At 26.4% G+C, this 10711-nt stretch overlaps 1 pseudogene; it reads left to right on the top strand.

Annotated features, from left to right (window-relative positions):
- Positions 1-1797: 1797 nt before the first annotated feature.
- Positions 1798-6255, top strand: LOC132936232 (uncharacterized; annotated as a pseudogene).
- Positions 6256-10711: the final 4456 nt, after the last annotated feature.

Raw genomic sequence — 10711 nt, 5'->3', positions numbered from 1 at the left:
AACTTATCAATATTTATCATATTATATATACTACTAATTACTATATATGTGTTATCTATATAATGAATGTCATATGCAGGCATGCTGCCAAGTTTTGATAGGAATAGATATAAATTTGAACAGAAAATGTATTTTTAAGTTAACAATTCTCCACATTTACTTTAGTTATGGTCCCGTATAATAAGTTAAATTTTGAATATTTTCAATTAAATTTAATAATCATGATATGTTCCATATAGGAAGTAGATAACACCAAAATAAAACATTTAAACAATTGCATACTTATTAGCTATTGTCGACTGTATATAAATTCATCAATATTTTATTAGGCATGCTATTTACCTATATAATTTTCGAGTCCTTAGGTTTATTTATGTTAGTTAATTATCATTATTAATATTGATGATTGTATTCAAGGTACATATTATAAATTAAAACTTCGAGCATTGATATTTCACTTTCAATATTGAAACAAAATAAGTTTTTATAGGTTTGGAATAATATTAGTTGTTAAATAATGGAAAACTGTTTTTAATAACAATTATTATTTAAAATATATACAGTGAATGTGAACATTATATTTATAATAATCTAATCCTATACTGATATTTTTTTTTTCAGATCGAGAAAGTATACGTATTTTAAAAAAGATATCGATAGCTTGTTTGACGGTATTATTTTTAAAACATGTAAAGTTTCATTGATACAATTAATAACTGCAGAAGATATATCAAATTATAAATTGTAAGTTTGTCTTAATATTTATATATGATTAAGTACTATGTACTATAGTGATAATACGGAAACTAAAGCTTGAGGACGAACCAAACAAATGCTAAATATTCTATACGATTTTTTTTTATTCCAAACCGAACTTTTAAAGACTAAAAACTTTTTAAAATGTATAATTTTGATAAATTGACGACGAATAATAACAATAATAATAATAATAATAAAATATATTCACCACAACTGTTTGTTCTGGAAGTTCTCTTTCATAATGTAAGAAGTAGTAATATATCTAGTATTATTATGACGGTGGATCATCGTTTAGACGAACAATGAACATATCGATTAAACCGTATCTTAAATAGTACAACGAATAGACCACACACTACATTATAATTTATAACCTTTCAACTAATCTATTAAGCATTTGTTTTGGTTTGATTTTTGATCATTTCGTAACATAACTGATGAGTTAAATTTGTATGTAATTTATACTTTAAATAAATAATTGTATAGGAACCTTTTAAAATAGTGTATAATTAAATACTAATAATACATTTTTTAACACAAGAATATTATGAATAATAACTATATGACATTTATATCAAAATACTTATTTAAGTGTAATAATTAAAAAAAAAGATAATATTCTCAAAGAAGATGGTAATATATCTAGAGAAAATAATACGTCTGAAATCGATGTTAGGTCAAGTTATTGTAAAAAATCTAATGATGTTAAAACGTCTACAGATGTTAGAACGTCTAAAGGTTAGGTTAGGTTAAAATAGGTCTAAAATAGCTAAAGAAAATACATCTATAGACGATGAGCCTGCTTAAAATAAACAAAAGGTGGATACAAATGGAATCGATGTTTTAAAATTGGTATTACCTAGAGAGGGTGAGACTAAAAAATGTAAATCACAATTAAAACCTTCATTAAAACCCATTAAAGAAATTGATTCTACTGAAGAGGTATCCATGGAAATAGGTTGCGAAGAATCTACCAAATCTGAAAATGCTTCAGCTAAAAAAGTAAAACCAAGTATCTGGGTCAAGGATATTAATAAAATGATGAATGCAGATCAATGCATAAGATGGCTGAAAATGATCAATTTTGTTCAAAAACCCAATCATATAATAAATGACATGAAAGAAGTAGCAGCTGCTAAACTCTCTACAAGCGGACTTAAAGTAAATGGAGCTAAACACGTTTTAAAAGTCAACAAAATTAATAGAGAGTATTTAATTAAAATTGAAAAATTATATAAAAAGTATTTTTGCAAATCCGTAAATGATACTATTGTCGTTATTGCAAATATTATCAAAATAATAGAAATGTCTAACCAATATCACAAAGAACTAATAATTAAATCTTTGAATAAAGGATCTGAAGCTGAAAAACTTAAAAAAAGATACGATGTCAGCCGATTAAACAAACGCCATAAAATATTTCTAGAAAAAAAGTTGAAGAAAAATTTTAAAGAAGTTGTATCATCTTTTGAAGAGTCGGAATTTGAATTAGCATTTCAAATGTTTTTTTCTAAGTATATTAAGTGTACATTAAGTTTTGAAGCCAAAATTCCAAAAAGGTAGCATCTTCAGACATTTGGTACTTTTACTAAAGGATAGTTTGGAGAACAGTGAATATCCACAAATGTTTTCATTGTTTAATTCAAAGACATTTCGACCTAACTGCATCGATTTAATAACTCAAATTGAAGACAGTCAGGTTATTGTCCCCGGAGTCATCAATCGCATGCCATTGTTTTTTGTGCCACCAAAAAATAGCCTGGAATATTTTCAAGCAGTTATTAAGGCTGTCACCACGGATTCGAAAGAAGACCTGGCAATATTAATCGATAATGCTATTTCTCAATATTCCATTAATTCAATATTTAAAGATCCTGTCGATTCATCAACTGTAACAGAAACCATTCAAAGCCCTGTCAACTCAAATAAAATAAATCAACTATGGATCCTAGCCAAAAATCCAGATGGAACTTACCAGTAAGCTTTTTTTTCATATCTAATTACATTTCGTATGTAATAAAATATATTCAATAACAAATCTAAATTGTTTTTTTATTTAGATTTAGATTTTTATTCAAATTGTTTTATTTCTATTTAGTTTGGTTTTAGATATGTTTTAGATTTGTTTTATTCAATCCATATTTATTTTTATTGAATACACATTTTTATCAAACATAGATTTTTTTATTAAATTTTGATTTTTTTATTGAATCATTTAAAAATTCGCAAAAAAAAGAACTTTGATTTGCCAACTTCAGAAATATATTTGGTATTATTTTCTAACTACCAGTGCTTGTTCTGGAACGATCAGACAAAGTGGGTGGGTCAAGTTCATAGACGTAACCGTATATACTTTAAATTTTTCATAAATATTTGTTTTAGCATTTCCATACATGGTAAAATTTTAAAAATATTTATATTTTACCTACAGTTTTTTTTTTAGCTATTTATAGACATTTGTTATGTTTAAATATCTATAAATAAATTTTATTTTGGTCAAAATACTTCAAAATGTAATACAATGTACCTCATATGTTTTTGTTATAGCAGTTCAAATATATTATAGTTACATAAACACGATTTTCTTATAAGAATATTTAAAGACCAAGTTTATCAATAAAAATTATTTTGTAGGTTGTTAAAACACAATTTTTTTTATAGATATTTTAGGTTAAAATTTGGACTAAACTATACATTTAAACAAAGAATAAAGATTTTAGTTATTTTATTGTTAGGGAATGGGAATTATAAACTTTTACGATTATTATTATATTTTATATAGGTACACAATGTCACAATGACATTTTGAATACATTTAGGTTCATTTTATGATATTTTATGTTGTTGTTTAAATAATACGGCAAACACGCTGTTTATGATTCACACCGTCGGTATTGGCCAAAATTTCAAATGTTAATTACAATAATTTACAATATTGTATATATATTATACCTTTGTCGGAAACTACAACATTAATGCCAACAGCAACAACATTTGTGGCGTCACAACCACCAATACAAGATAAAAAATCCGTAGCAAACAGTCATCTTTATAGAGCAGAAGATAGCACTAATGTACACGGTGTTAAACAATATCAATTGGTTGAGGTGTCAACAGGTCAAATGAAAGCAGAAGTCAATGGTAATAATCCTCAACCAGAGCCAACCGTATTAAATAATACAGCAGTTGAACTAAAGCCAGTATTATTTCTCAAGGTATTTAAAATTCATCAATATCTATAAAATTGTATACTAACACTTAACAATACTTATTTTTATAATATAATATCAGATTGTGAATAGATGATTTTGAAAAAAAGCTGTGTTATAATACGAGTTTAAAATATTTAATCGATCAATATAATCTGTTAAAGTGCTACACTAGCTAATTTATAGTTTATTTCATGTTTGTGGTTTTCAAAAATTCATGTTACAAGTACTAGGTAGTAAGTAGTAACATGCTTCCAATTGCATAAATTCTGAGCGGAGCGATGAATGTATTGATTTTACAATGGCGTGTATTTTTTATTCTTATTCATGTTTATGTAAACGAAGACTAATTGATAAAATACTTGGATTTTTAACTTCAGCATCTTTTTAAGTGGAAAAGAGAATTTCATATTTCAATTTTTTTTTGTCTATGAATATCAATAAAGTTTTATCTGTTGGGCCAAAAAGTGTAAACATTTAATACAAGGCTTCTGATAATATATTGTCACAATAGCAGTTGAAAATACATAGGCACAATTTTTTTTTATAAGTATTTAAAGATCGAATTTTGACAAAATTTATCAAATTTAAAATTGAATAATTATTTTGTAGTTAAATGTTCAACTTTTATATCCAAATATTGAGAATTTAAAACAAGATTCCACGTAAGTAGTTGATTATGTTACCAAAAAATCTATAATATACATAACACAGTTTATTTTTATAGTCATTTTAAGTTCAAATTTGAACGAAATTACATATTAAAAAACCTAGAATATATTTTTTAGTAATTTTGTTGTGATTGTATAATATTATTCGTGGGTCCTTGAAACTTCTTAATTATACTATATTACTATTATATATCTATGATAGTATCACGGTTTGTTGTTGATGTATAATGCGTTATAAGTACCTAATAGTTATTGTGATATGATTAATTTGGAATTTATAGGAATTATAGGTTAATTATTTTTTTAATACCATAGATAAGTATATAATATGTCTTAAACCTAGACTGACATATCGTCTCCGCTCAGAATCGTTTTTCTTATACAATGATATTATATCATTGAATTAAAATTTAATACCATCCATTATTCAGTGACCCACTTGTAACCAACTGTACAATAGAGCGACATCCACTTGCTCATCTTTTTTATAGTTAGGTATTTTAAGTTCAAATTTGATAACGATTTAGTAATTTTGTTGTAATTTAAAAATATTATTCGTGGGTACTTGAAACTTTTCAAGTGTATAATTATATACAAATATTTAAATATGATAATATGTATTTAATATTCATTATTCAACTCATCAGCTACCGAATTAATAATAAACATTTAAATATAATATAAAATATCCTAGGCTTATAAACCGCCTCCGCTCAGAATCGTTTTTCGTATACAATGATATTATATCATTGAATTAAAATGTATACACCATTCATTACAGTAACACACTTTTAACCTACTGTACAGCAGAGTACACTTACCCACTTTTTTTAAAAATATTTATGGTCCTAACTAACTAATACCAGATAATTGATGGTTAACCAAATTATTTAAATTTACGACTAACGAATGACTTGGTCGGATACCGACTATCGAATAATTCAGTTGATTATTTTTTTTAAATAATCCTGAGTATGAGAATAAGCTATTATATTTTTATCATTAAAAACTTGTTTCTTCCTATAAATTGTTTGGATAAAGCCTTTTTTGAAAAAAGTATCTAAAATTTGATTGATTTTTGAGTTATTTAACTTTGTGCATCAAAAATATTTGGTCCACGATATTTTACTTAATTAATATTAATCTATTATCATTTTCATATTTCTAAAACTTTATAAATATAATTAGTTTTAATTATACATTACATACATTCTATACTTTTGTAGAACTATTTTTATGGACTCTTATTCTTAATATATACATTTCAATTACTCAGAAACTACTAGTTTTAGATTTGGATTTAGAAACATCTAAGTATAAAAAAATACTATAGTAATTTATTTTAATATTCTAAAAACATTTTTGTTGTTATTTTTTTTCAGTGCCACACGAGAAATTGTATCAACTCCGCAGTATTTTTATGCAGTAAATGTCAAGCAGTGCAATACTGTTCCAATCAATGCCGAGTAAGAATATTTGAATACACTATTTGTTAAATCATTGTTATATTGTATAATAATTAAAGTATTATTTCCTTCTTTTAGGAACATGACTTCTTTGATTGTCATCAAACTAATTGTGAACAACTGAAAAATATGAGAAGGACTCAACACTAAACTTTCCATTATATATAAACAATAAACATAATTTCAATGTAGTATATTAGTGGGTTTTCAGGAAAATATTTTGACTTAAAAACAAATTAATTATGCCTTTATATTTTAATATTTTTTTTTTTTTTTGAAGTAATTAATGATTACGATTTATTACGTACCGTAAACCCGGGTTATTTGAGAAACATTTATTTTTTATATTTAGTTTCAGCTAAAAAATATTGGTCTGATAAAAAGGGACTAAGCAGATAAAATATATTATGTATTGCCTAATTTTATCATCGACTAACACTTAATTTTATTTACTACATAGATTTTAGGGTATTCATTTTAGAAGAACTGAAGTTTGTTAGTTTTTATTTGTTTTTTTTTTTTTTTAAGAATAAAATAAACTATTTATATTAATAAATAATAAAATAATATATTAATAAATGATAATAAATATTATTTCTTAACTTTTCGATTTAATAAATATTAAGTTTAATTGACCTCGCTTATGAATTTTATTGAAGATAATCCTCAGTGCAATGTATTTACGATTAAATTAATTACTGGTTTTCAAAAATAAAACATGACAATTAAAACTATAATAATTGGATTCGAAATAAGTTCTTTTGGAACTAATCAATATACCTAGTGATTGTATAAAATCATTGATTGTGGATGAATATATCTGATAGGATTCTCAATGCTTAAAATAATGTTATCTAAAGAAATATATTTAAATAAATGTTTCTCCTCAAAGTTGAAATACGTAATATTAATATAGTATAGTATATTTAAAATTTCAAAACCGGTATACAAAATCGAAATTACCGAAATTAACCGAATTAACCGAAATTATTTCAATTGGTTTCAAGCCCTATCATTAACTACAAAATAATTTAAAATTTTTTTTTGATTTTTACGAATTTGAATTTAAAATGCTGATAAAAAATACCTATAATAAAATCTTGTAAGAAACCTTATATTAAATTTTTCAGCGTTTTAACTTTTTATATAGACAATAATTGAAAAACAAAAACCAAAAATATTCGAACATTCTTCAGGCCAATAAATAGCTCAATGAGTTGAAATATTTTTAGAATGTTATTATTTATAGAATATAATAAAATAAAAATTTAGTGAAATTCAGAAAATTGTTGGTATCTACGGTTATCGGTTTTGAATTACAACAAAATATCAAAAGTCGATTAAGGAGAAATATAGTTAATAGTTAATTTACGATTTTGCGTCCTATTTTATTTTTTTCCGAACATAGGTCATTATCATAGTATATTATCAGTGTGAATGTGCAATATAATTGGCGTAAGTGGGTTGCTCGTCGCTTTTGTTATCTTTGATTTATGAATGTATTTTTTTATAGTCTGTTTGCGCATAACTATTGTTATACTAAAATATTTTCAATTATTAAAATTAAATATGATTATCTAAGCAAGTCTAATACGGAACAAATTTTTAGCAGGGGTTTAAAACCAAATTTGGACTTGTATTGGAATATTTTCACTGGAGAGAACAGTTATAAATACATACAATTAGAATTTCAACCGAGTCTACGAATTATTTACACCTGTGTAATATTCCTCAATCTGCTGTAAGTCACTTGTACGAGTTGGCTTACAACACTATACCTAATATTATATACGAAAATAGGTGCAATATATAAGTTCATAATATAGTCATATAGATCAAGGATGGGCGATTATTGGCATCCGGCTCACGTACCATTTTTCACTGGCCCGTGCTACATTTCAATTTAGTTTATAAAAATATAAAATTTTAAGATTTTTCTGTATTTTATTTGATTATATTTATAAAATTATTAAAATCGATATAATGTTTATCATAAAACGTAGATATAAATTCTTATCTAGTATTGAACTATTAAATGTAAATAATGTTATATTATTTATACTTATTTAACATTAGGTTTTTTTTTTGCTTTCTATGTTCTCTGGCCCGCCAGATTTTCGCACGTTTAAAATTTGCCCTTTTAGTAGCATTGAGATTATATTATGTATGTATTTGATATTACGATTTATTAATATTGTTATAATATAACATATAGATACCTATTTTGTCAATACAGTACATAAATCGATCACAGCCACTACAACAATTATCGAATAAGTAGGGCCAGACCAGTCTGCAGGCGAGCTGATGCGAGGAAAATAAAATATAATAACGCGTTCGAATAATGAAATCGTTTGGCGTTTAGAATGGCGTTTTTCAGCTGCTACTGGTCATTGCATGTCTGCAGATGAAGAAGTCATCGGTCGTGTGTACAATAACGACTGTATATTTGAATTTGAATTTTTGACTTTTGAGTAATATCGGTCACGACACCAATTATTAAACACGCTTCGACCGGCTGCGACTGGGATTTCATCCAGCTCGGTATATAATAATTATCTATTTCGTATTAAAAACAAAATCATTCGTTGCTTTGCTTTAAATTTAAAATATATTTGTTAATATAGTTTTTGTTTTACTTAGATACCTTAGTTGTTATTTTTATAAGATCTTATAGTAATTACTATATGAAAACTTTTGCTATAAAATTAAGTATACCTTTATTTGTAAGTTATCTATATAAAAAAAAAATCATAATAAGTAGTGCTCTACACTGTGCCACTGTTAAAATATAAATAACAATAAAAAATAAAGTTTTTACCTTCTGTTTAAGTAAAATATAAATTAAGCTAAAATAATGTATTGTATTAAATTGTGAAAATTAGAACTAACTTAACTGTTTCATTAAAATAAAATATTCTTTAGTAGCACTTGATTAGTGCGTTACGCTAAGGTACCATTCATAAACTATTGGAAAAGAAATTGAATTTCCATGATTTGAAAAAAAATAAAGATCTTATATTTATTTATTATAATTTTTATCACATAAATAAATAAACAGTATTTATATAAATATAAATAGTTAAGGACTTAAAAATAAATAATTATAAAATATTAATTAATTATTTTTTTTTCTTTTTAAAATTAAATATTTTTTTAAACTTTTAATTTATTTTAAATAATTATTTTTAAATCAATTTTTTTATTGAATAAAAAATAAAAATAATTTTTTAGATAAAAAAACATCTTTATTTTATATAAAACTAGCTCTCCGAGCGTCGCTGGGGGAGACTCCCAAACCCCCCGACTTGGCGAAGAGTTTTAACCGATGTCGGAAGCTGCAGTGGTCTTTTGGTCTGGTCGTCGGTCTCGAGCCGGTTGGTGTGTGATAAGGAGGTCTGGTGATAATGTTAGGACCACTGCGGTTCAACGTGGTACCCCGGGATATGCCACCGAAAATTCGAAATTCCGTAAAAAAAATCATATAGCCGCCGCGATTTGTTTAGTGTCTAGCAGGTCAGTCAACTCAGCTATCCGGGTAGGCAATCCGACTTCGTCGGATAGCGGACAATATGGAAAGGCCGGGTCACGGCATCAGGTATGCAATCCAACTGCGTCGGATCGCGGACAACGTTCTTTACTACCGCCGAAGAAGCGACATTACGTGAAAAAAAATTTAAAAAAAGTCGGGCACCCATGGAAATCATATAGCCGCCGTGTTTTTTGGGTGTCTAGAAGGGCAGTAACCTCAGTTATCCGGGTAGGCAATCCGCCTTTGTCGGATAGCGGACAATGTGCGACGACCGGGTCACGTCATAAGGTATGCAATCCGACTGCGTCGGATCGCGGACAGCGTTTATTACTGTCACCAAAAAAGCAAAAATAAGTAATAAATTACGTGAAAAAAAATTTAAAAAATTTCGGGCGTTCATGCAAATCATAAAGCCAACGAATTTTTTTGAGTGTCTAGCAGGTCAGTCACCTCGAATGACGTTCGCCGTAGTATATAACTACACTCAATGCAAACGATATAGGTACTACACAAACTAAAAAAACATATTGTATATACCTACATATGATAAATGAACTGATAAATACATACATATCAATATAATAATACAGTTGTCAGGTGAGTTAACTGGTTGAGGTAATCAAATAGCCACTTTCTTATTTTGGTAATTAATAATTTAATGTAGCATACAAATACTGCTACAGTTACTATATAATATATATTAATAAATAAATAGATCTTCTTTAAGTCATATAGTATACATGTAGGTTAGACTGTATGATTAAACATACCTATAGTATAGTCGACTCGAGCTAGGATATTTTATTATATAATTAATATTTATACGTTTATTTAATATAATATTATATACATCTACCTACCTACAGACCGATACAGTGGGGCTATATCGTGTATATTTATGCCAAATTAAATATATAAATACCAATATAAGGATGCCATGGCGTGACCGAGTAGGCAAAAGGGCAAAAGGCAGTCAAATATAATATAATAATAACGCAGTTTATTGAATCAAAAAAGACATGTAAATATATCAATAAAAAAATCGAACTTTTCGACGCATGTATTTGTGCCTGT

Source organism: Metopolophium dirhodum, chromosome 1 (assembly GCF_019925205.1).
Source record: "Metopolophium dirhodum isolate CAU chromosome 1, ASM1992520v1, whole genome shotgun sequence".
Classification (NCBI taxonomy): domain Eukaryota; kingdom Metazoa; phylum Arthropoda; class Insecta; order Hemiptera; family Aphididae; genus Metopolophium; species Metopolophium dirhodum.
Note: the sequence above shows the minus strand (reverse complement) of the source record. Positions and strands in the feature narration are given on the sequence as shown.